This window comes from Pseudophryne corroboree, chromosome 5, assembly GCF_028390025.1.
Source record: "Pseudophryne corroboree isolate aPseCor3 chromosome 5, aPseCor3.hap2, whole genome shotgun sequence".
Classification (NCBI taxonomy): domain Eukaryota; kingdom Metazoa; phylum Chordata; class Amphibia; order Anura; family Myobatrachidae; genus Pseudophryne; species Pseudophryne corroboree.
In genome coordinates, this window is record NC_086448.1 from 59,246,044 (window position 1) to 59,272,928 (window position 26,885).

The following is a 26,885-nucleotide window of genomic DNA, read 5'->3' on the forward strand; positions in this document are numbered from 1 at the left end:
GGGATCTATGCATGTTTTTAACACTTCATCTAAAAGTAACAAGGATGTGATCTTCTTAATTACCTGACTAATCTTATACGCACAGCTATTATACTTTGTGACAAATATTTCACTTTTCTCACCCATATTCCCCATTTCATTTTTATTTTTATTATTAGCAATACAATTGGGTCTTAATAAAGTTTCCCTATCCATAACCTCCACCTCACGGTAAGCTTTCTCCAAAATCCCCTGCGGATATCCCTGTTCCTGAAAAGAATCCAACAGTGTCCTGGCCTGTGTATGAAACATATTATATGCTCCAAAAATAGCAATGATTAGAGGTATAGATATGACCTTATATTATTATAAGTATACAACACATATGTGAACCATAAAGAAATAAATAAAGAAAAAATAAGATCGAGAATATAAAGATTTTAAGACATGTATTGGAAGCCAAAGTGATAATGAGTTGTGATCCGCAAAAGGATAATGATATTTGATCCGCAAAAGGATAATGAGGCTTGATCCGCAGCACTGACACGCACGCGCGATTGGCGTGGGTGGGTATTTAAACTAGAGGAAGCAAAGCATGAATATCTGACACTGAAGAAGCCGCCAACGGAATAGAAGGCGGAGAAACGCGTCTGTCTTGTTAGGAGGTAGCAGCGGAGACTGTCGTACAGGAGGCAGCAGCTGAGACATTAACGGGCCGGCCGGCCGCATGCTTATGAAACCCCACAGTGGTTGAGAATATAACCACACTGCAGTGAGAACCCGGAGACTCCAGATAAGGCTGCAATAGCCGGGAGCGATTATCCAAGGACACCTGGCATAGTATTATACCCTGAAAGAGGGGAACATTATACTTGCTTTTTAAGAGGCTAATATTGTGTATGATCTGCTTAGCTAAACGGCAGAAGCCCGGAATAAGGATAACGTGGTTCAAAGTGCTTAATTGAATGTGGATGGTTTTCAATTGAGGAGAGAGACTTTCTGGCTTGGATTGAGATATTAATTAAATCTATGCTGGGACAGAATATAAATATTAAAAAGGAAAAATCACCCAGCATTGCTGGACGTCACTAAGCATAGAAAAGCGCTGGACAATTCTTCCTGTTTTAAATTGAATTGAAGTGATATTACTCATTCCTTGGAGAAAGTTATTAATGGTTCATTTAATTTTTGTACAAAATCTAAGATATAGGATGTAATAGGTTTACATTAGAATCAAGTAATATATCCTCAAATACTAGATCTATTGGTAATATATAGGTTGATTTTATATATTATTTTTATGTGATGCTGGCCAGCATTTAATATTATATGTGTTTATATGTATTTTTAAGAGATTCATTTTAAGAGATAATAAATATCCATATCAGAGTGAATTGCGCATTCCCAGTTTTGTTTTTTTGTTTTTTTCTTGCACTCCAAAAGAATTGTAGTCCAATTATTACTTCAGAAGCTACCCTGGAGAGACAGCAGGTGGCACTGTATCTCAAGTTGTCACTTAGAAATCTTTCTTTGCTGGGATAGTATACTCTCTACTTGTCAGATTATTTATTGTCTTTTGGGTACAGGACTGGGACCGGATTAGGACCAGAATGAAGGACACAATTTAACCTCTATTGTGCGTATCCAACTTCTTGTTGTTTGACAAATCTGAGGCATGTTTAATTGTATTACTTCCCATTTCATTAACAGTAGAATTCTGTAATTACTGTAATAGCTCTGTCTGCATCATTGTCCTTTTACGTTTGTACAATCTGGTCTGGTTGTTGGGAAATGGTTTATGAGCCACTGAATTAAAGTTAAATTAGTTCAATCTTAAATGTTTAACCTTATCAGAGTCAGGAAGTTTCTACATAAAGAAGAACATTTCAACTGTTTATTCTTTAATTTAATTAAAGCCTAGATTATTTCCCAATAACAGAATTTGGTCAACAGCGTATAACAGGGGTTATTCAGATTTGTTAGCAAACCAAAAAAGGACACTAATGGCCAAAACCATATTGGTGGGGCAGATGTAACATGTGCAGAGAGATTTTGATTTGGATGGGGTATTTCAAACTGAAGTCTAAATTGCAGTGTAAAGCTAAAGCAGCCAGTATTTACGCTGCACAGAAACAATATAACCCACCCAAATCTAAGGGCCTAATTCAGACCTGATCGCTCCACTGCAAATTTGCAGAGGTTTGCGTTAAGATAGTCGCTGACCAGACAGAGTGAAAGACTGCCCCGTGCAAGTCTGCGTATGTCGTGCAAAAAGCGTTGCAAACGCTGGTCAGCTGCAAATCCATTCACAACTCACCATCAAATTATTTTTCCAATCTGTGCATTCTGTGTATAGCCCAGGCCTTACTTCTACAGTGCGATACAAACAGGCTGATCGGGGCCGGAGCTGACGTCACACACTCTCCCTAAAAACACTTGGGAACGCCTGCGTTTTTCCTGACACTCCCAGAAAAAGGCCAGTTACCACCCACAAACGGCCACTTCCTGTCAATCAGCCTGCATTCGCTTAGCGATCAAAAAAGACGCAGGTTTTTTTTCCGCAGTTTGGCCTCGCGCCTGCGCATTACAATCTGTACGCATGTGCAGTCGTTCGATAATCGGCCACTGTGCGAATTCGCACATCAGCGATCAGGTCTGAATTAGGCCCTAAGGGGGACATTTACTAAGCAGTGATAAGAGCGGAGAAGTGAGCCAGTGGAGAAGTTGCCCATGGCAACCAATCAGCACTGAAGTAACATCTATAATTTCCATACTATAAAATGATACAGAGCTGCTGATTGGTTAATGGGGCAACTTCTCCATTGGCTCACTTCTTCACTCTTATCACTGCTTAGTAAATGTCCCCCTAAATCTCTCGGCACATGACACATATACCCCACCTGCAGTGTAACATGGTTTTGTCCATTAGTGTGCTTTTTTGGTTTGCTAACAAACCTGAATAACCCCCATTGTGCAAATATTTCCCATAAAAAATGAATTGGTAGAGAATTAGATAGCAATATACAGTATCCAACATTACCAACATAAATTAGAATGTTATCTTGTAGAAATCCTATATTATGTTACATATATAATTATATATGCATCATTAAATTCATTCTTCTAAATATAAAATATTTAATAATGTTACTGTTGTCCAACTGAGATTAACACTACAAGCTTAAGGGTTTTATCCCCGCCGCATGCTGAAGCCTAAACGTCATTAAAAAGAAAACAATACAAGGCACCACCACAAACATTTTCCCCTGCCAAACCCAGGAAAGCCTAATCTTAGCAGCGAGATTTGTTCTCCTTACTAAACGGCTCTTGCTGAAGCTAAATCTGCAGGAACAGCCTTTGAAAGGGCTCATTGTGAAAACAGAAGGGGAATGATCCGGCGCGGCGGAAGGTGGCGAGGTGCGGAAGAAGCGATCTCTTTCTTTTCTCTTGTGTACGGCGTTGTCTTACTGAAATGCAAGATAAGCCATCTGCCAGTAACAGACATTATCTCAAACTCACTTGTTATCTAACACCACGGAGAAAACGCCACCCTTTGTATGCCGTGTGTGCCCGCGTACAGACCAAAGCACCGCACTTGTAGAAAACCCACATCCATATTCAGAGCTGAGGTAGATCCCACAGAGCTGATGTAATAGACCTTAAGGAGTGACACCAGTGGCAGGTTTGAGGGGCAGGCTCGCCCTAGGCATAACATTATTGCACCTCAACCCCCGGGATGTAGTTATGTGACCGGTGGTCACAACACCTCCCCCTATATCCCGCCCCCTGAGAATCCCGACAGTCGGCGTGCCGACCAAGAAGGACTATTTCCACTTGTGGGTGTCCACGACACCCATAGAGTGTCGCCACCGAGCCCGCAAGGGGCTTGTTGCGCTCCCCTCCACCGCCGGTCACGCATACCCAACCCCCACTCCCACCAGGGCCGAAACTAGGATTTTCGTCACCCGGGGCAAGGCAATAGTTTGCGAACCCCCCACCCCCAAACCCCCCCCCCAAAAAAAAACACAACAGTAAAACAAACTCTGTCAGACTAAAATATCTGATTACCAGGAAATTTGAAATAGGTGATATTATTGGACAATATTCCCCTCTGTGCGTCAAATGCCCTCCAGTATGCGTCACATGCCCTGCCAGCGTGTTCAACTACATGCTCCACTGTGTGTCCTCATACATTGCACTATATCATAACACTTTGTCACTGCACTACATTCCCCTATCCACTGCACTACATCACTATACTACATCCCCTACACGCTGAACTACATCACTACACTACATGCCCCTATGCACTGCACTACGTACCCTATATGCTACACTACATCACTACACTACATCCCCTTATATGCTACACCACGTCAGTGCACTACATGCCCCTATATACTGCAATACATTACTACACTACATACCCTATATGGTACACTACATCACTACATTACATCCCCCTATAAGCTACACCAAATCCCTCCATCTGGGAGGCAAAGCGGAGCTTGATACTACTAACTGAGAGCACAGTGCGCTTCTATAGCTTGTACAGTGCACCGCACACTAGTCGCAGCACTGCGTGGCAAAGAAGAGAGTTTAAGACCGTAGCTGGCATAGAAGAGATCCCAGGTACTGGAGCTCACCCATACAGCGTTGGAGCCAGCTGTGGGCAGACAGGTTGGTCAGAGACATTGCCAAGGGTGCTGTCTGCTGCCTCACTGGAGCAGCACAGCACTGCCGGTAAAAAACAAACAAAACCCTGTTCCTCTGTAACTTCTTGGCGCCCCCTCAAATCCTGCACCCGGGGCACATGCCCCCTTAGCCTCCCCCCCCCTAGTTACGGCCCTGCTCCCACCCCATCTCTGGAGCTCCAGCCCATCAGCATGTCTCCAGTCCCAGTTCACTTTCCTTCACTGGATGTTGCTCTTTGCGCCGTGGTTCCTCTGCTTTCAAAGCAGCGGCGTGGCATGACATCATGGCGTCACGCGTTCTGCTCCGCAATAAACAAACAGAAACCTTTTTTGCACTGCAATAGTATTTATTAATCATTGCGATGCAGCACTGTTCTGAAGGGAGAGGAGCCGGCACCGAAAGACGAGGCAACAGCGGCTGCCGGCTCCCGACACTGTGCATCACTGCAGCTGCGCAGGCAGTAGCTAAGATGGATATATCTGCAGGGTAGGTGGCCTACCTGCCACGCCCAGCAGGTGGTGCCCCTAGGCACATGCCTCACATGCCTAGTGGTAAATCTGCCACTGAGTCATGCCCCGCGAGACTCCCATAACATGCCTATCAGACGGTACATCTCTGTGCGTCAGAATACCCACCATCCGAGAATTCCCAATACATTGCTGATACCATGCGTCTCAATCACTACTGCGACTCTGCGCGTACACACTGTGGGACGCATGCGTGATGCATACCTCCCAGCTATGTCAATGCTGGGGGAAGGACAGCTGCGTGCGCCTGAAATTAGGGGACGTGCTTAGCAACTAGTGGGCGTGGCCTCGCTGGAAGTGCAGTGATCACGCGAGCAACGCCCCTACTTTCGTCACTGTGGGGGCATGCCCAGTGCTGCTGGTTGTGTCCTCAGTCCCTCTCTCCCAATGAATAAATGCAGTAGGAGGTATGGTTATGCGACGTACGGGCAGTGGAACCACATGACTCAGAATCAGGCCCACTTTCTGTAAATGGCTGTATAATATGTTGCAGCTATAAATAAACAATAGTTATTGTGGATGAAGCGCAAATGGCGCAATATGCAGAAGCTGCGAGTATTCTCCCTCCATGCAGCAAAATATTAGCATTTGCACCTCTTACATCCTGCATGGTTTATCCAGGTGCAAATTTAAGTGTCTTTGCTCCTAGCTGTAACTAACACCGGCCGTAGTCTTTTACTTTTCATCTCATCATCACTCTTCCTGTTAAACTGTAACATGAGAAGTGATGTAAAAGCTGTGAGGAACTAAGAATAAAAGATTTGAGTGAACGATTAGATGTAAGCTGACTAGGAGATCATGCACGGTCTCTCCCTGTACTAGCGCTGGGTACATGCACACATTGGGGGTCATTCTGAGTTGATCGCACGTAGCAACTGTTTGCTGCTCGTGCGATCAACTTGACGCCGCCTATGGGGGAGTGTATTTTAGCATAGCAAGGCTGCGATCGCTTGTACAGCCCTGCTATGCTAAAAAAGTTTCACGTAAAACAAGACTAGCCCAGCAGCTACTTACCCTGTGCAATGGATCCAGAGATGAAGGTCCCGGCTGTGATGTCAGACATCCGCCCTCCTAACGCCTGGATCCGCCTGCATTGGACTCATCACGCCTGGAAAACGGTGAGTATCCGCCCCGGAACACCCCTCGTCTGTCCGTCTTCTTGCGATCACCGATGCGATCACTTTTCTCGCTGGCGGTGGCGCGGACCGGCAACGCACAACGACGCATGTGGGCAATGCTTCCGCTGCGTATGCGCATTCTTGACCCGTTCGCACCGCAGCGAAGAACCGCTGCGTGCGAACGGGTCGGAATGACCCCCATAGTCCATCAATGCAGCATTCACACTGTGCCAGACACTCTACCTGTACAGAAAGTACTGTAGCTCATTATTACAGAGGTACACTCGCACACACCTGTCCACAGCACCTAACAACCAATTAAATGCTTATCTCTACGGCAATGAATGTGATCTTCATTCATAGTTGTTCTGATTTTAATATCCAAATGATGGGATTTGTCGAAATTATTTTGTGGCTTCTCAGAGAATCTTAAACTATAATTTCCAGTGTAATAGTTATTTAATTTAAATAACTCTCAGCACTCAGCCCTTCAGTTAAGGTTTCAGAGCAGCTGTCCCGATTTGAGGGTCCTGTCTCGCCATCCCAATGGTCAGCACCTTTGTCTCAACCACTGGGTATGTATGTTTAAATAAAATATGTTAATTTCCACCTCCAGACACATTTTTCTGTGCCTTTTACCAAGAACATGTGATATCTGTGTTTCTCTAATATCCTAGAGGATGCTGGGGACTCCGTAAGGACCATGGGGATAGACGGGCTCCGCAGGAGACATGGGCACTTTAAGAAAGACTTTGACTCTGGGTGTGCACTGGCTCCTCCCTCTATGCCCCTCCTACAGACCTAAGTTTGATACTGTGCCCAGAGGAGATGGGTGCACTGCAGGGAGCTCTCCTGAGTTTCCTGTAAAGAAAGTATTTTAGTTAGGTTTTTTATTTTCAGGGAGCCTGCTGGCAACAGACTCCCTGCATCGAGGGACTGAGGAGAGAGAAACAGACCTACTTCTCTGAGTTTCATGGTCCTGTTTCTTAGGCTACTGGACAACATTAGCTCCAGAGGGATCGGTACGCAGGTTTCATCCTCGCCGTCCGTCCCAGAGCCGCGCCGCCGTCCTCCTCGCAGAGCCGGAAGATAGAAGCCGGGTGAGTATGAGAAGAAAAGAAGACTTCAGAGGCGGCAGAAGACTTCATGATCTTCACTGAGGTAACGCACAGCACTGCAGCTGTGCGCCATTGCTCCCATACACCTCACACACTCAGGTCACTGTAAGGGTGCAAGGAGCAGGGGGTGGCGCCCTGGGCAGCAATATAAACTTCTCTAATGGCAAAAGTACCTATACACATGTACAGCTGGGCACTGTACATGTATATAAAGAGCCCCCGCCATATTTTGAAGTATTTTGAGCGGGACAGAAGCCCGCCGCCGAGGGGGCGGGGCTTCTCCCTCAGCACTCACCAGCGCCATTTTCTCCACAGCACAATGCTGAGAGGAAGCTCCCCGGACTCTCCCCTGCTTACTGACGGTGACAGTGGGTTTTTCAAGAGGGGGGGGGGGCACATAATTGGCGTATGTAAAGTTATAACAACGTTACTGGGTAAACATTCTGTGTTTTTTCCTGGGTCACATAGCGCTGGGGTGTGTGCTGGCATACTCTCTCTCTGTCTCTCCAAATGGCCTGCCTGGTGGGGAACCTGTCTTCAGAAAAGAGCTTTCCTGTGTGTGTGGGGTGTGTCGGTACGTGTGTGTCGACATGTATGAGGTTGAAGGCTCACCTAAGGAGGAGGGGGAGTGTATGAATGTAAGGTCCCCATCGGCAGCGCCGACACCTGACTGGATGGATATGTGGAATGTCTTAAGTGCAAATGTGAATTTATTGCACAAAAGATTAGACAAAGCTGAGGCTAGGGAACAGTCAGGAAGTCAAACCATGCCTGTCCCAATGTCGCCGGGACCTTCGGGGTCTCAGAAGCGCACACTATCCCAAATAGTTGACACAGATACCGACACGGATTCAGACTCCAGTGTCGACTACGATGATGCAAAATTACAGCCAAGAGTGGCTAAGGGTATTCGATATATGATTATTGCAATAAAAGAGGTTTTGCATATCACAGAGGAACCCCCTGTCCCTGACACGAGGGTATACATGTATAAAGGTAAAAAGCCTGAGGTCACCTTTCCATCCTCACATGAGCTGAACGAATAATGCGAAAAGGCTTGGGAAACCCCAGACAAGAGACTGCAGGTTCCCAAAAGGATTCTTATGGCGTATCCTTTCCCGCAAAAGGATAGAATACGATGGGAATCCTCTCCTAAGGTGGACAAGGCATTGACACGCTTATCAAAAAAGATAGCGTTGCCATCCCAAGATACGGCTACTCTCAAGGATTCTGCTAATCGCAAGCAGGAGGTTACCATGAAGTCCATTTATGCACATTCTGGTACATTACTTAGACCGGCAATGGCGTCGGCCTGGGTTTGTAGTGCTGTCGCAGCATGGACAGATTCCTTATCAGCGGGGATTGAGACCTTAGATAAGGATACCATCTTAATGACCCTAGGGCATATAAAAGATGCTGTGTTGTATATGAGGGATGCTCAAAGAGACATTTGTTTACTAAGTTCTAGAATAAACGCTATGTCTGTTTCTGCTAGGCGAGTCTTATGGACCCGACAGTGGACAGGTGATGCCGACTCTAAGAGGCATATGGAGTTTTTGCCTTACAAGGGTGAGGAGTTATTTGGAGAAGGCCTCTCGGACCTCGTCTCCACAGCTACGGCAGGTAAATCGAATTTTTTGCCTTATGTTCCCTCACAACCTAAGAAAGCGCCTCATTATCAAATGCAGTCCTTTCGTTCGAATAAAAGCAAGAAAGTACGTGGGTCGTCCTTTCTTGCCAGAGGTAAGGGCAGAGGAAAAAAGCTGCACACAGCTAGTTCCCAGGAACAGAAGTCCTCCCCGGCCTCTGCAAAGTCCACCGCATGACGCTGGGGCTCACCTGAGGGAGTCCGCTCCAGTGGGGGCACGTCTTCGACTTTTCAGCCACATCTGGGTTCATTCACAGGTAGATCCCTGGGCAATAGAAATTGTTTCTCAGGGATACAAGCTGGAATTCGAGGAGGTCCCCCCTCGCCGGTTTTTCAAATTGGCTCTGCCGGCTTCTCCCTCGGAGAGAGAGTTAGTGTTAAATGCAATTCGAAAATTGTATCTTCAACAACTGGTAGTCAAAGTTCCCCTACCGCAACAAGGGAGGGGATATTACTCAACTCTGTTTGTGGTCCCGAAACCGGATGGTTCGGTCAGACCCATTTTAAATTTAAAATCCCTTAACCTATACTTGAAAAGGTTGAAGTTCAAGATGGAATCGCTCAGAGCGGTCATCGCCAGCCTGGAAGGGGGGGGATTTTATGGTTTCCATAAACATAAAGGATGCATACCTTCATGTTCCAATATTTCCACCTCATAAGGCGTTCCTGAGATTTGCTGTACAGGATTGTCATTACCAATTTCAGACGTTGCCGTTTGGGCTTTCCACGGCCCCGAGGATTTTCACCAAGGTATTGGCGGAAATTATGGTGCTCCTGCGCAAGCGAGGTGTCACAATTATCCCATACTTGGACGATCTCCTCATAAAGGCGAGATCTCGAGAGAAGTTACTGGACAGCGTGTCACTGTCATTGAAGGTGTTACAGCAACATGGCTGGATTCTCAATATCCCGAAGTCGCAGCTTGTTCCTACGACGCGTCTGACCTTCTTGGGCTTGATTCTGGACACAGACCAGAAAAGGGTTTTTCTTCCGACGGAAAAAGCTCAGGAACTCATGACTCTGGTCAGGAACCTGTTGAAGCCAAAACAGGTGTCTGTGCATCACTGCACTCGAGTCCTGGGGAAGATGGTGGCATCATACGAAGCCATTCCCTTCGGCAGGTTCCATGTGAGAACTTTCCAATGGACAAGTGGTCCGGATCGCATCTACTTATGCATCGGCGGATTACCCTGTCTCCCAGAGCCAAGATATCTCTCCTGTGGTTGCTGCAGAGTGCTCACCTCCTAGAGGGCCGCAGGTTCGGCATTCAGGACTGGATCCTGGTGACCACGGACGCCAGCCACCGAGGTTGGGGAGCAGTCCCACAGGGAAGAAATTTCCAAGGTCTTTGGTCAAGTCTAGAGACTTGTCCCCACATCAACGTCCTGGAGTTGAGGGCCATATACAATGCCCTACGTCAAGCGGAGGCATTACTTCGCGGCAAACCAGTTCTGATTCAGTCAGACAATGTCAAAGCAGTGGCTCATGTAAACCGCCAGGGCGGCACAAGGAGCAGAGTGGCAATGGCTCAAGCCACCAGGATTCTTCGCTGGGCGGAAAATCATGTCAGCGCACTGTCAGCAGTGTTCATTCCGGGAGTGGACAACTGGGAAGCAGACTTCCTCAGCAGACATGATCTGCACCCGGGAGAGTGGGGACTTCATCAGGAAGTTTTCGCGCAGATCGCAAGTCGGTGGGGACTGCCCCAAATAGACATGATGGCGTCCCGTCTCAACAAAAAGCTAAACAGGTATTGCGCCAGGTCAAGAGATCCTCAGGCGGTAGCTGTGGACGCCCTGGTGACACCGTGGGTGTATCGGTCGGTCTATGTATTTCCTCCTCTTCCTCTCATTCCCAAGGTGTTGAGAATAATAAGACAAAGAGGAGTGAGAACAATACTCATTGTTCCAGATTGGCCACGAAGGACCTGGTATTCGGATCTGCAGGAGTTACTCACAGAAGATCCGTGGCCTCTTCCTCTAAGACAGGACCTGCTGCAACAGGGGCCCTGTCTGTTCCAAGACTTACCGCGGCTGCGTTTGATGGCATGGCGGTTGAACGCCGGATCCTAGCGGAAAAAGGTATTCCGGATGAGGTCATTCCTATGCTTATAAAGGCTAGGAAGGACGTGACATCAAAACATTATCACCGAATATGGCGAAAGTATGTTTCTTGGTGTGAGGCCAGGAATGCTCCTACGGAAGAATTCCATCTGGGCCGTCTCCTTCACTTCCTACAAACTGGAGTGAATTTGGGCCTAAAATTAGGATCTATAAAGGTTCAGATTTCGGCCTTATCCATTTTCTTTCAAAAAGAATTGGCTTCCCTTCCTGAAGTACAGACGTTTGTGAAGGGAGTACTGCATATTCAGCCTCCTTTTGTACCTCCGGTGGCGCCTTGGGACCTTAACGTGGTGTTAAGTTTCCTTAAATCACATTGGTTTGAACCACTCAAAACGGTGGAGTTAAAATATCTCACTTGGAAGGTGGTCATGTTGTTGGCCTTAGCTTCGGCTAGGAGAGTTTCGGAACTAGCGGCTTTATCACATAAAAGCCCTTATCTGGTTTTTCATATGGATAGGGCGGAATTGCGGACTCGTCCTCAGTTCCTACCAAAGGTGGTCTCATCTTTTCATATAAACCAACCTATTGTCGTGCCTGTGGCTACGCGTGACTTGGAGGATTCCGAGTCACTTGATGTGGTCAGGGCTTTGAAAATTTACGTGGCCAGAACGGATCGTGTTAGGAAAACAGAGGCTCTGTTTATCCTTTATGCTGCCAACAAGCTTGGTGCTCCTGCATCTAAGCAGACTATTGCTCGCTGGATCTGTAACACGATTCAGCAGGCGCATTCTACGGCAGGATTGCCGTTACCAAAATCGGTTAAGGCCCATTCCACTAGGAAGGTGGGCTCTTCTTGGGTGGCTGCCCGAGGGGTCTCGGCACTACAGTTGTGCCGAGCAGCTACTTGGTCGGGGTCAAACACCTTTGCAAAACAAAGTTCTATAAGTTTGATACCCTGGCTGAGGAGGACCTCATGTTTGCTCAATCGGTGCTGCAGAGTCATCCGCACTCTCCCGCCCGTTTGGGAGCTTTGGTATAATCCCCATGGTCCTTACGGAGTCCCCAGCATCCTCTAGGACGTTAGAGAAAATAAGATTTTAAACCTACTGGTAAATCTTTTTCTCGTAGTCCGTAGAGGATGCTGGGCGCCCGTCCCATGTGCGGACTACTTCTGCAAGACTTATATAGTTTTTGCTTACATAAGGGTTATGTTATAGTTCATCGGTGGTGGACCGATACTATGTTGTTGTTTCATACTGTTAACTAGATAGTTATCACAAGTTATACGGTGTGATTGGTGTGGCTGGTATGAATCTTGCCCTTGGATTAACAAAAATCCTTTCCTCGTACTGTCCATCTCCTCTGGGCACAGTTTCTCTAACTGAGGTCTGGAGGAGGGGCATAGAGGGAGGAGCCAGTGCACACCCAGAGTCAAAGTCTTTCTTAAAGTGCCCATGTCTCCTGCAGAGCCCGTCTATCCCCATGGTCCTTACGGAGTCCCCAGCATCCTCTACGGACTACGAAAAAGATTTACCGGTAGGTTTAAAATCTTATTTTTTCAGCTATGTCTTTATATAATCAGGCAGACTATTTTCAATGAGCTGGAATACAATGCAGCCCTGCTGCCGTGCTCTCCACTCCAGTCACCACTGTTTCCAGAGAGCATCTCTGTGTACGTTCCCAGAGCAACAAACATAAACTCTGCCTGATGATATAAATAATTGGCTAAAACCTACAGTTGGAAGCTAGAAAGATAACACAACAAGTCAAATTCAGATAGTGGCAGGGCTGTGTTGCAGCATGGTGTGCTACCTCAATTCAGGATAACATAGGGGGTCATTCTGACCCGCTCGCTGCTTTTTGTCGCAGCCGAGCGAACGGGTCCCTACTGCGCATGCGTCGGCGCCATAGTGCGTAGGCAGCGGTCCGCCAACGGGGCGGGCCGCAGCGGCTGCGTGACATCACACGCAGCCGCTGTGGGCCGGGGAGCGATGAGTAGCTCCCGGCCAGCACGCTAAAGCTGCGCTGGCCGGGAGCTGCTCTTGAAGTGCAAAGGCAACGCCGCTGTGCGATGCCTTTGCACTTCTGCGGGGGGGGCGGCACTGACATGTGGGGCGGACTAGCCCTGTGCTGGGCGTCCCCCCGCATGTCAGTGTGATTGATCGTAGCTGTGCTAAATTTAGCACAGCTACGATCAACTCGGAATGACCCCCATACTGTAGCTCATTTTTAATTGTACCACACAGGGCTCGCAGTGAGGTTCTGCTCCTATAATTACCTACATTGCGCACAGTGTGAGGTTCTCAGTACCAAGCCTCTGGTAACTGAATCTGCCCCACTCAGTGTATTTAGAAAATGCTGCAGAAGGGCACGTGCAAACCAAGAAATGAAAAACACCGATAGGAGGTGGAAAATCCTTTGAAGTGATATTGGGTTTAGGTAAAGTAATGCTATGGACACATGAAAGCAATGAGAGGAATGATAGTGGAAACTGCGGTGGTGCAGTCAGATGAGCTTTGTTCATAATATCCTCTTGTGTTTCAGCATGACCTTTACGTGTTGTTGGATAAAGCTTCCATGCTGCCTACCATGACCCGGGCATCTGATGTCTCCATGATGAAACAATATCAGTATTTTTGGCGCCATCCACTGACTCAGAAAATCTGCCGGGGATTTCACAACTATTGGCCGTTACTATTAAAGACTATGTATAATAACCTCACCATGGAGCAAGGAGCAGCAACCGTATCTACGTCTTTTGCCGTATGCATGTCATTGTCTACGACTTTATGCAAATGCCGCTACATGCCGTCCCAGGTGTGTCTGCATGTGCAAGAACTGAAAGGCTGAAAGCTTATATAAAGGAGGTGTACTGTAACACTGAAAGGGTCTTAGAAATTGCCCAATCACAGCCAATACCTCATGGCCAGGCTACATATGTAAAATACACTGTATCCATGTCCAAGAGCTGATTATACTGTTGGCGTATAATTATTAACGGTGAATTCCTAATTATTGTGTAGCCAAGGGTAGTCAGTGTACATTCAATTCAGTTGTCTATTCATGGGGTCAACATTTAATTATCTAGAACCAATTTCATCAGCTGTATTGACCAAATGGGCAAACTAGGCAGCTGCCCAGGGCACCACAGTTCAGGGGCAACATAAGGTCCATGTTGATTTTATTTACTTTTTCTTATAATTTTCTCTGTTTGCTACTTAATCTGTACCAACCACCTACCGTATGGGTATTTGGGGTACAAAACATTATTTTTATTGTTTCACAAAACATAATAGTGGGTCATATACATATATGTCCACCAGCTAAACCTCAGTGGCAAACACAGGTTTCCAAATGCAATCCACAATCTCCTACTCTGCGGAACATTGGAGCAAGTGCTCTGGGGGAGCCGTAGAAGAACCTAGTAATAACTCTGGACATTAATGAAAATATTGGACTTATTATATACTGGATACTGTATGGAATACAGTATTAATATTAATATTTATTAATATTTAACTAGGCTATAGGCTGTAACAAAACAAATTTATTTCCTTTTCTTTTACCCCACTTTCATTCACATCTACCCCATGGTCCTGCTATCCCACAACTCAGCCCTGCTCCCTCTCTCCCTTCCCTGTCACCTCCCCACACCCCCATCACACTGACCTCCCTCCCTGCCCACCTCCTGCAGTTTCCCCTCCTAGCTCAGGCACCCGTACCATCACTACTCTCTCATCATCCCTGCCCTCAAAGCTAATCTCACCTCATCGCTACAGCAACCCTGATAATCTCATTCACATCTCTCCCACAAACTCATACCCCCTATCCTGTGCCCTCTGGAATGCCAGATCTGTTTGTAACAAACTGGTCCCTACTCATGACCTTTTCATTTCCAACTCCCTACACCTACTAGCCATTACTGAAACTTGGATTACGCCCTCTGACACTACTTCTCCTGCTGCTCTCTCTGCTGGGGGCCTCACATTCACACCCCCACACCCCCGACCTGGGGGTCGCCATGGGGGTGGTGTTGGGGTCCTTTTACCTTCTAGTTACTCCTACCAACTCATACCACCAGAACCATCCCTTACATTCTCTACATTTGAGGTCCATGCCATACGCCTCTTCCAACCAGTCCATCTTAGAGTAGCTGTCATTTACCGCCCCCCTGGCACTGCTTCCAAATTCATCGACAACTTTGCTTCCTGGCTTCCTCACTTCCTCTCTTCTGACATTCCCTCCATTATCCTAGGCGATTTCAACATCCCTATTGACATCCCCACACAATGCCCTGCCTCTAAACTCCTTAACCTCACCTCTTCACTTAATCTCTCCCAGTGGACCTCCTCACCCTCCCATGTGAATGGGAGCTCACTGGATCTGGTCTTCACTCACCGCTGTGATCTTTCTGATTTTTCCAACTCCCCATTTCCCTTCTCTGACCACCACCTGCTCTCCTTTAACCTGTCTCTCTCGACTTCCCCATCTCTACCTCCTAAGGCACATCCAAAATTGACTCCATACGTCAGGACATCACATCACACCAGACCATCAGTAACCAGCCTTCTCCCATCCCTTACCAACCCTCCCCATCCCTCGCACCTACTCTGACATCTTTCTCCCATGCATCTGGAGAGGAAGTCATGGCCCTCATTCATTCCTGTCCCCTCACCACCTCCCCACTTGACCCTATCCTCTCCCGCCTCCTCCGCTACCTCTCTCCTTCTGCTTGTTCCCATCTTTCCCACCTTCTCAATCTCTCCCTCTCATCAGGCACTGTCCCCTCTGCCTTCAAGCATGCACTCATCTCTCCTATTCTTAAAAAACCTACCCTTGATCCACTCTCTCCAACTACCGACCCATCTCTCTCCTCCCTTTTGCCTCCAAACTCCTTGAGCGTATTGTCTACAACCACCTTACTTCCTTTCTTTCCTCACACTCACTGCTTTACCCATTCCAGTCTGGCTTCATTCCTCTCCACTCCACTGAAACTGCCCTTACAAAAGTATGCAATGACCTCCATGCTGCTAAATCTAAGGGACACTACTCTCTACTTATTCTACTTGATCTCTCTGCTGCTTTTGACACTGTGGACCATCCTCTCCTACTGCAAATCCTTCACTCCACTGGTCTGCGTGACACTGCCCTCTCTTGGCTGTCCTCCTACCTTTCTGACCGTTCATTCTCTGTCTCCTCTCATGACTCCACCTCCCCCTCACTTCCACTAACTGTAGGGGTACCCCAAGGTTCTGTCCTTGGTCCTCTTCTCTTCTCTCTCTATACGTCCTCACTAGGTAAGCTCATTAGTTCTTTTGGTTTCCAATATAATCTCTATGCTGATGTCCCCCAAATCTATCTTTCCTCTCCAGACCTCTCCCCTGCTCTCCTCACTCGTATCTCCAACTGTCTCTCTGCTACCTCTTCCTGGATGTCCCAGCACTTTCTTAAACTTAACATGTCTAAGACCAAGCTGATCATCTTCCCTCCCTCCCACATAACCTCACCTCCTACAATCTCATTATCTATTGATGGCACTACTATCTCCTCTAGCCCCTAAGTGCGCTGTCTTGGAGTAATCCTTGACTCCTCCCTCTCCTTCAAACCACACATTCAGCACCTCTCACAACCTGCCGTTTTCATCTAACAAATACTTCCAGGATCAGACCCTTTCTGACCCAGGATGCTACTAAGACTCTTATCCACTCACTGGTCATCTCCAGACTGGACTACTGTAATCTCCTCCTGACTGGCATTCCTGACAAACACCTCTCTCCACTCCAATCTATCCTCAATGCTGCTGCCTGGCTCATCTTCCTCACCAAACGCACTACGTCCACCTCTCCTCTCTTACTAGACCTTCACTGGCTCCCCTTCCCTTTCAGAATCCATTTCATGCTTCTCACACTCGCTTACAAAGCACTCACCCACTCCTCCTCTCCCATCTACATCTCTGATCCTATCTCCCTTTACACTCCCACCCGTCCTCTTCACTCTGCTAATGCACGCCGACTCTCCTGCCTACGGATTACTCCCTCCCACTCCTACCTCCAAGATTTTTTACGTGCTGCAAAACTTCTCTGGAATTCCATACCTCTCCCCCTCAGACTCTCCACCTCTCTACAAAACTTCAAACAGGCTCTCAAGACCCACACAAATCTCAGCCAAATCTCATCCTAACCCTCTGTTCTACGCTCTCTATGTACCCCATCTGTGTCACCCCTGTCTGTCTACCCCCCCCCCCAGCCCCTTAAGAATGTAAGCTCTCACGAGCAGGGCCCTCTTCCCTCATGTGCTTATCATTTCTTACTTTAATAATCTTCAACTGCACCAAATCCAGCAGTCTTCTGCCACCTGATACTTATTCCAGTGTCATCTGCTGATGTAACTACAGTATGTTTATTTACCCTGTACTTGTCCTATGCTGTCATCAACTGTAAGTTGCTGTTTTCCTGTTTGATTATTTGTTTATGTACTCTGTAATTGGGCGCTGCGGAACCCTTGTGGCGCCATATAAATAAAGGAGAATAAATATTTAAATAAAATAAGCAGTCAGGAAAAGGTTAAACATACCATAATAAATAAATAAATATACATAAATAAATAAATACATACCGTAAAGGTAGTGGAAAAGAACATGCGCCATATGGTGTAGTATTTAAGAATAAAATGGAGTGATATATATGTAAATAAGATATAAGTACCGGATAACTTCTTGAGATTTAAGCCTATATATCTCAGATAGTTCTTTGTGGCTGTTTCCCCACTGGATAACTTCTTGAGATTGAGCCTGTATATCTCAGACAATTCTTTGTGGCTGTTCCCCACCTAGGGAGAAAAGATCATCGCCATATGGTGTAGTAACCTCAGGTATATCTTGGGGTAACCCCCCTTTCCTGTTATAAGCGTACCAGATTGAAAATTCAATAATGCATATAGGATATGTAAATATCCGTGTAGAACAAGTCGGTCCAGTGATGTGTGATAGCTGAATCAATCGTCTGTTACTGCCTTGTAATTTATCAATGAAGTATTTAATCATTAACAATAATAATAATACACAAATTCAAAAAAAATAAAATAAAACAGATCATAAATCTTAGCTGATTGGTATAGGCAGTAGACAGGTCAGTCTCAACGCGTTTCGCCTCCAGGGCTTCCTCAGGAGAATACATCATATCATAAGGTGCGCATATTTATACTGCTTTCAGTTTCACTTTCGACTGCACTTCCGGTTCGCGTCATTTCCGGAACCGGAAGTGCTAGGTCCGACTAGTAAATGTATATAAAACTTCCCAATTGTCTTTTCTCTAATAGCATTATGTTTCATTGGTGGTATAGTGGAAAATTCAAGGGTTTTCGGATAGTTGCAGAGCGCCACGGACACACAGTACATGTGCTCCGTGAGCTCCGTGAAACCGGAAGTGACGCGGCCGCGGCACTTCCGGTTTTCGGCTGGAGAACCCACATGCGTTCCAGCGGCAACATCCTGTTGCTGGTTGGCACATTGGATGGCGGAAGTAGCGCCACTGTAGTGAAGATGGTTCATAAGCAGAGTGAGAAAGTCCATTATCATTGATATTGCTCTGCAGCATATTTATACATAATAAGTTACATAAAGTGCATAAATAAATAAATAAATGAGAGAGGTTCCAGATTACTACATCTTAAAATTATAAAAATATATATATAAAATTAAATAAATATAAATATAAATATAAATATAAATATATGTGAAGCCATATATATGAGCAGTAAAACCATATGGATATGCCATGATCCCAAGTATATTTCTTATGGGATGTGTAATAAAAACCGTGTTTTGACATAATAAAAAACAGATGAATAAATAAATGATTGAATAAATAATTACAGGGAAAATCAAGCACGCTATTTTTGAGAGGAGCTGTTTCTCGTCGAGCTCATGGTTCGGATTTGAGGTTTTAGTGTGTTTCATAGAAAGGGGGCAATCTCGTAGCCCTCATTATGGCCGCGAGGTTGGAGGGTATTTAAAGTAAAAATCCAGTACATTTCCCTCTGGGATAGCTTTTTTAGGAGATCTCCTCCTCTAGATCTCCTAAAAAAGCTATCCCAGAGGGAAATGTACTGGATTTTTACTTTAAATACCCTCCAACCTCGCGGCCATAATGAGGGCTACGAGATTGCCCCCTTTCTATGAAACACACTAAAACCTCAAATCCGAACCATGAGCTCGACGAGAAACAGCTCCTCTCAAAAATAGCGTGCTTGATTTTCCCTGTAATTATTTATTCAATCATTTATTTATTCATCTGTTTTTTATTATGTCAAAACACGGTTTTTATTACACATCCCATAAGAAATATACTTGGGATCATGGCATATCCATATGGTTTTACTGCTCATATATATGGCTTCACATATATTTATATTTATATTTATATTTATTTAATTTTATATATATATTTTTATAATTTTAAGATGTAGTAATCTGGAACCTCTCTCATTTATTTATTTATTTATGCACTTTATGTAACTTATTATGTATAAATATGCTGCAGAGCAATATCAATGATAATGGACTTTCTCACTCTGCTTATGAACCATCTTCACTACAGTGGCGCTACTTCCGCCATCCAATGTGCCAACCAGCAACAGGATGTTGCCGCTGGAACGCATGTGGGTTCTCCAGCCGAAAACCGGAAGTGCCGCGGCCGCGTCACTTCCGGTTTCACGGAGCTCACGGAGCACATGTACTGTGTGTCCGTGGCGCTCTGCAACTATCCGAAAACCCTTGAATTTTCCACTATACCACCAATGAAACATAATGCTATTAGAGAAAAGACAATTGGGAAGTTTTATATACATTTACTAGTCGGACCTAGCACTTCCGGTTCCGGAAATGACGCGAACCGGAAGTGCAGTCGAAAGTGAAACTGAAAGCAGTATAAATATGCGCACCTTATGATATGATGTATTCTCCTGAGGAAGCCCTGGAGGCGAAACGCGTTGAGACTGACCTGTCTACTGCCTATACCAATCAGCTAAGATTTATGATCTGTTTTATTTTATTTTTTTTGAATTTGTGTATTATTATTATTGTTAATGATTAAATACTTCATTGATAAATTACAAGGCAGTAACAGACGATTGATTCAGCTATCACACATCACTGGACCGACTTGTTCTACACGGATATTTACATATCCTATATGCATTATTGAATTTTCAATCTGGTACGCTTATAACAGGAAAGGGGGGTTACCCCAAGATATACCTGAGGTTACTACACCATATGGCGATGATCTTTTCTCCCTAGGTGGGGAACAGCCACAAAGAATTGTCTGAGATATACAGGCTCAATCTCAAGAAGTTATCCAGTGGGGAAACAGCCACAAAGAACTATCTGAGATATATAGGCTTAAATCTCAAGAAGTTATCCGGTACTTATATCTTATTTACATATATATCACTCCATTTTATTCTTAAATACTACACCATATGGCGCATGTTCTTTTCCACTACCTTTACAGAATTGCATGACTGAACATACCCAAGTCATTTTTGAAGAACGGTGCAGCCACCAAAGAAGTTTGGGAGGTGTCTTTTAACGGAGTGTCTTTGACTGACTTAATCAAAAAGTAGCAGAACTTTCTGACGACCAATTGTTCTACAGTAACTTTTGAACGTGTGACTAAGCGCACCGACCCTAAAAAAACTCTTTTCACAAATAAATACATACACAAACATAATAGAACCAGTACTGAACTTTCTAAGCACATATTCTCCCACCTCATGGTAAAGCTCCTGTCTCTTCTTCCTGGTAGCTACTCTTTGGTCCAGTGCACTGATTGAGGACTTAGATCCACACACAGCCAGAGGTGTAGCATGTAGCCACGGCGCCCGGAGTATATGCATGCTATGCCCCCCCCCCAAGTGTGCATGTGGGGTTAAATTAAAGGGTTGTCTCCCCATGGCTGCCCCCCCCCCTGTATCTCCCCAAGACTGCCCCCCATGTATCTCCCCAGTACTGCCTCCCCCCTGTATCACCACAAGACTGCCTCCCCCCTGTATCTCCCTAAGACTGCCTCCCTCCCCCCATGTATCCCCATGGCTGCCTCCCCCCCTTTTTGTCCCCAAGGCTGCCTCCCCCCCCGTTATGTCCCCAAGGCTGCCCCCCCCCTTTATGTCCCCAAGGCTGCCTCCCCCCCTTAAAGACCCCAAGGCTGCCTCCCTCCTGTGTATCCCCATGTCTGCCTTCCCCCGTGTATCCTCGTGGCTGCCTCCCCCCCTTAATTTCCCCAAGGCTGCCTTCCCTGTGTCTCCGCATGGCTGCTCCCCTTCCCCACTGTGTCTCCTCATGGCTGCCCTCTCTGAGTCCCCGCATGGCTGCTCCGCTGTGTCTGGTCTCCGGCCCTCCTTGCATCGCCACGTGGCTTACCTGACCTGCCCTCCTGGATCACTGCTGGGGTCACTGGGGAAAGCGCTCATTCATCCTTCCCGTCCCACAGTGCAGCCGCCGTGGCTTAGTGACAGGCGCAGCGTGTAGCTACTGGCCGGTGGGACTGCGGCGCCCTTGCCACAGACAGGAACCTGGAGCATGAGCTCCACTTGCGCCGCCCTCGCTACGCCCCTGCAGACTTGGTAAGCTGCTACCACTCTGTTCCTTAAACTGCATGATGTGGCTGCAGCTCGAGTAATAGCCATACCATTGCTATTGTTGTCATAATTTGAGCCACTTGCCAAGGGGAGGGGAGTTTCCGTGCAACAGGAACCCCCCCTCCTGCATTTGCCTAGGTCCTAGTATATAAATTTGAGTTTAGGAAAATGGACCATGCATGTCCAATGTTATTAAACAGATAGTGCTGAATATTTAAAACAACACCACACTTAAGTCTTAACTAATAGTCAGTTTGTCATTTTATTCTCCCCTATCTCACCTATAACATGAGCAATTGAGGAAGAACTGACATAAGGAATCAGGCGCGACAACTGCAGTAAGCCATTTGCTAAACTCTAACACATCTGGCAGACAGAAAAGTAATAAAACTAGTCAGAAATTCACTACTAGAATAATAAATAATACATTATTTTACATTGAAAGCATAAAACTGATACATATAGATTCTGTCCCTCAAAACGAGATTGGTAACATATGTCTTGTGTGTGCAATAAATGGTTGAATACAATGCACAGAGGATTCCAAATGTCACAAGGAGATTGGGGTGTTCATCCCAGCTATACAGTATATTAAAATATTATTTTTTTTATTTTTATTTTTTATTCCATTTGTTGTTATGATTATTGATAGAATGATAACATATAAAAAGAAATTGCTCCATTTCTGTAATAAAAAACTTATTTGTCATATAAAATATTTACTCACGGAAACCGTCTTAATAACTGCATAAGAAGGATGTATTGATACATTGATATACCTGCATTAAACAGCCCAACAAGAAAAAAATATCTGTTTAGTTGCCGAGGATATTTGAACAAATATAGGATATTTTGGAGTTGGCTGAATTTAAAAAAAATAAAGTATTTTTTTTTTTCAAATTGGTGCTAGTTATTTAGATAATGGATACCCTCAATTAATATGGAATTTAGTCATAATGTGTGCATATTAGAGGAAACTAAATCCACCTTGAATGTCCGCATTACGAGTAGATCAGAGTCCCGGCTCATGTCTTTCCACCCAGGGCCGGTTCTAGACCTTGTGTGGCGCCCAGGGCGAAAGTTTCCTTTGCCCATACCCCCACCCCATCCCGACGATCATGACGTCTCTCCCATAGCGCCGCATAGAAAGGTCCTCTCCGCGAAGGGAAACTAGATGCTACCTCACTGCACGACTAGATTCCCTTCGCGGAGAGGACCTTTTCCTAACCACCGCCACTGCCGCCATCCTAGTTAGTAGCGGCTCTTGCCACAGCGGCGCCACCCCCGGGACAGCGGGGCCCCGGGCAAAAGGCTTGCTTGCCCGTGACAAGAGCCGCTACTGTTTCCACTAGACTCAGATTCAAAAATGAGGCAAAACGTCATCTTCCCAGTGTTTGATCTGAAGTGTTTTGGATTGCTTAAAGTCCCTACCTTGTGATTCGGGCGCCACACAAGCTGCCAGGGTGAAAGGGTGTGGGACTGTGGGCTCTGAGGCACTAAAAAGAAACACAGACAGGGCACACATCAGTGGCAGTGACCATAGGGATAGTGTGTGGGACTGTGCGCTCTGTGTGGGACTGTGGGCTCTGAGGCACTACAAAAAACCTGCACAGGACACACATCATACCCTCCAACATTTTACACATAAAAATCGGTACAAATTCGAAAAGGGGGCGTAGCCACGGGTAGCTTTTTCTATACTTTCAATGGAAGTTCGGAGAGCCAAAAATCGGTACAGACCATAAAAAAAAGGTACTGTACCTACTAAAAAGGTCCAGCTGGAGGGTATGACACACCAGTGGCAGTAACCAGAGGGAGCGTGTGTGGGACTGTGGTCTCTGTGTGGGACTGTGAGCTCTGAGGCACTACATAAATCCCACACAGGGTACACACCAGTGGCAGTGATCAGAGGGAGAGTGTGTGGGACTGTGGGCTCTGTGTGGGACTGTGAGCTCCGAGGCACTACATAAATCCAACACAGGGCACACACCAGTGGCAGTGATCAGAGGGAGCGTGTGTGGGACTGTGGTCTCTGTGTGGGACTGTGAGCTCTGAGGCACTACATAAATCCCACACAGGGTACACACCAGTGGCAGTAACCAGAGGGAGCGTGTGTGGGACTGTGGGCTCTGTATGGGACTGTGAGCACCGAGGCACTACATAAATCCCACACAGGGCACACACCAGTGGCATTGATCAGAGGGAGCATGTGTGGGACTGTGGTCTCTGTGTGGGACTGGGAGCTCTAAGGCACTACATAAATCCCACACAGGGTACACACCAGTGGCAGTGATCAGAGGGAGAGTGTGTGGGACTGTGGGCTCTGTGTGGGACTGTGAGCTCCGAGGCACTACATAAATCCAACACAGGGCACACACCAGTGGCAGTGATCAGAGGGAGCGTGTGTGGGACTGTGGTCTCTGTGTGGGACTGTGAGCTCTGAGGCACTACATAAATCCCACACAGGGTACACACCAGTGGCAGTGATCAGAGGGAGAGTGTGTGGGACTGTGGGCTCTGTGTGGGACTGTGAGCTCCGAGGCACTACATAAATCCCACACAGGGCACACACCAGTGGCATTGATCAGAGGGAGCATGTGTGGGACTGTGGTCTCTGTGTGGGACTGGGAGCTCTAAGGCACTACATAAATCCCACACAGGGTACACACCAGTGGCAGTGATCAGAGGGAGAGTGTGTGGGACTGTGGGCTCTGTGTGGGACTGTGAGCTCCGAGGCACTACATAAATCCCACACAGGGCACACACCAGTGGCAGTGATCAGAGGGAGCGTGTGTGGGACTGTGGTCTCTGTGTGGGACTGTGAGCTCTAAGGCACTACATAAATCCCACACAGGGCACACACCAGTGGCAGTGATCAGAGGGAGAGTGTGTGGGGCTGTGGGCTCTGAGGCACTACATAAATCCCGCACAGGGCACACATCAGTTGCAGTGATCAGAGGGAGAGTATGTGGGACTGTGGGCTCTGAGGCACTACATAAATCCCACACAGGGCACACACCAGTGGCAGTGATCAGAGGGAGAGTGTGTGGGGCTGTGGGCTCTGAGGCACTACATAAATCCCACACAGGGCACACACCAGTGGCAGTGATCAGAGGGAGAGTGTGTGGGACTGTGGGCTCTGAGGCACTACATAAATCCCGCACAGGGCACACATCAGTTGCAGTGATCAGAGGGAGAGTATGTGGGGCTGTGGACTGTGGGGGTCATTCCGAGTTGATCGCTCGCTAGCAACTTTTTGCAGCGCTGCGATCAGATAGTCGCCGCCTATGGGGGAGTATATTTTTGCTTTGCAAGTGTGAGAATGCTTTTGCAGCCGAGCAGCACAAAAAAGATTTTTTTCTGTTTCTGAGTAGCTCTGGACTTACTCAGCCGCTGCGATCACTTCAGTCATTTTGGTCCCGTAATTGACGTCAGACACCCGCCCTGCAAACGCTTGGACACGCCTGCGTTTTCCCAAACACTCCCAGAAAATGGTCAGTTGACACCCATAAACACCCTCTTTTTGTCAATCACCCTGTGATCGGCTGTGCGAATGGATTCTTTGTTAAATCTATCGGCCAGCACGATCCGCTTTGTACCAGTACGACGCGCCTACAAACCTGATCGCAGCGCTGCAAAAAGTTGCTAGCGCGCGATCAACTCGGAATGACCCCCTCTGTGTGGGACTGTGAGCTCTGAGGCACTACCTAAATCCTACACAGGGCACACACCAGTGGCAGTGACCAGAGGGAGCGTGTGTGGGACAGTGGGCTCTGTATGGGACTATGGGCTCTGGGGCACTACAAAAAAAATTGCACAGGGCACACAACAGTGGCAGTGATCCGAGGGATAGTGTGTGGGACTCTGGGCTCTGAAGCACTAAATAAACCCCTGCATAGTACACACACCAGTGACCAGAAGGAGAGGGTGTGGGACTGTGGGCTCTGTTTGGCACTGTGTTGTGTGTTCAAGCACCGTGTAAAAATAAATAGAGATGTGGATTTGGATTTCTGATGAATCAAACCGCACATCTAGGATGTCATTTCAAGGATTCAGTCAGAACCGGAGTTTGAACTGGATTTGGACTTTGAACTGCTTATTTTTACACACACTGCAGCTCAGGATCATTATGTGGCTTCTCCTCACCTCTGCCATGAGAACACCAGGATCAGGCCTACCAACCCTCCAGCTGAGAACATCAGGATTTCCCCCAAGCCTACCCCTCAAGGTGAGCAGCGAGCTGTAGGGGGAGAGCACCAGGACCAGGCTCAGCATTCCCATCAGACATTAGTGTTCTCCCCACATTCTCACATCCACCCACACTGCTCCCATGAGACCAGGACATTTATCATTTTATCAAAATAATATGTTGTCCCGATTTTCCCCCTTCCGTTGGATACCTGCAATTGTGTATTTACCATGGGCTTTTTTTCCTTTCTTCTTACAGCGTACTTCCGCCCCATTGTGTGGTATTCCTGCAATGTGTACCTTCACTGATTGCACACCCTGTCAGCAGCAACCTACACAGTGCACCCCAGATTGCTGCATCAGATGGTTCCTCTGCGGGCAGGATGTACTTAACGTGGATCTTTCCGTACAGGGCACATCATACTACTACACAAGTGTCAGTTTTCCCATATATGCATTGAGCCCTTGTATGGCTCATCTCCCACGCCTTTACACTGCGACCAGCATGGCTGCCTCACCTGGTACCTTGTGATGGTGCAATACCCAACCCATGGAAGTTATTAGCAAAATGCCTACACCAATCCTGAATTATGCTTACTGTGCGTTCTAGGTTATCTTTTTATGTCTGTGTGGCTTTCTATTTCTGTATTGCTTAAATGCTCTGTATTATGTGCTTTGGTTTTGATGTCTGTAAAACGCCTTGAGCCCTGTTGCAGAAAGAGCGCTATATAAATAAAATTATTATCTCTAAAAATAAATAAAACTGTTATGTTTTGTTCAGGCACTGTGTTAAAAACTAACATCATTACTAGGAGCGATGTGAGTCAGTAGAAGAGCAGAAGCAGCAACCCAGTACTAGTGCTTCGGCTGCTGCCTGTCATGAGAGTTCCCAACATCTTCTAAATGTGGTC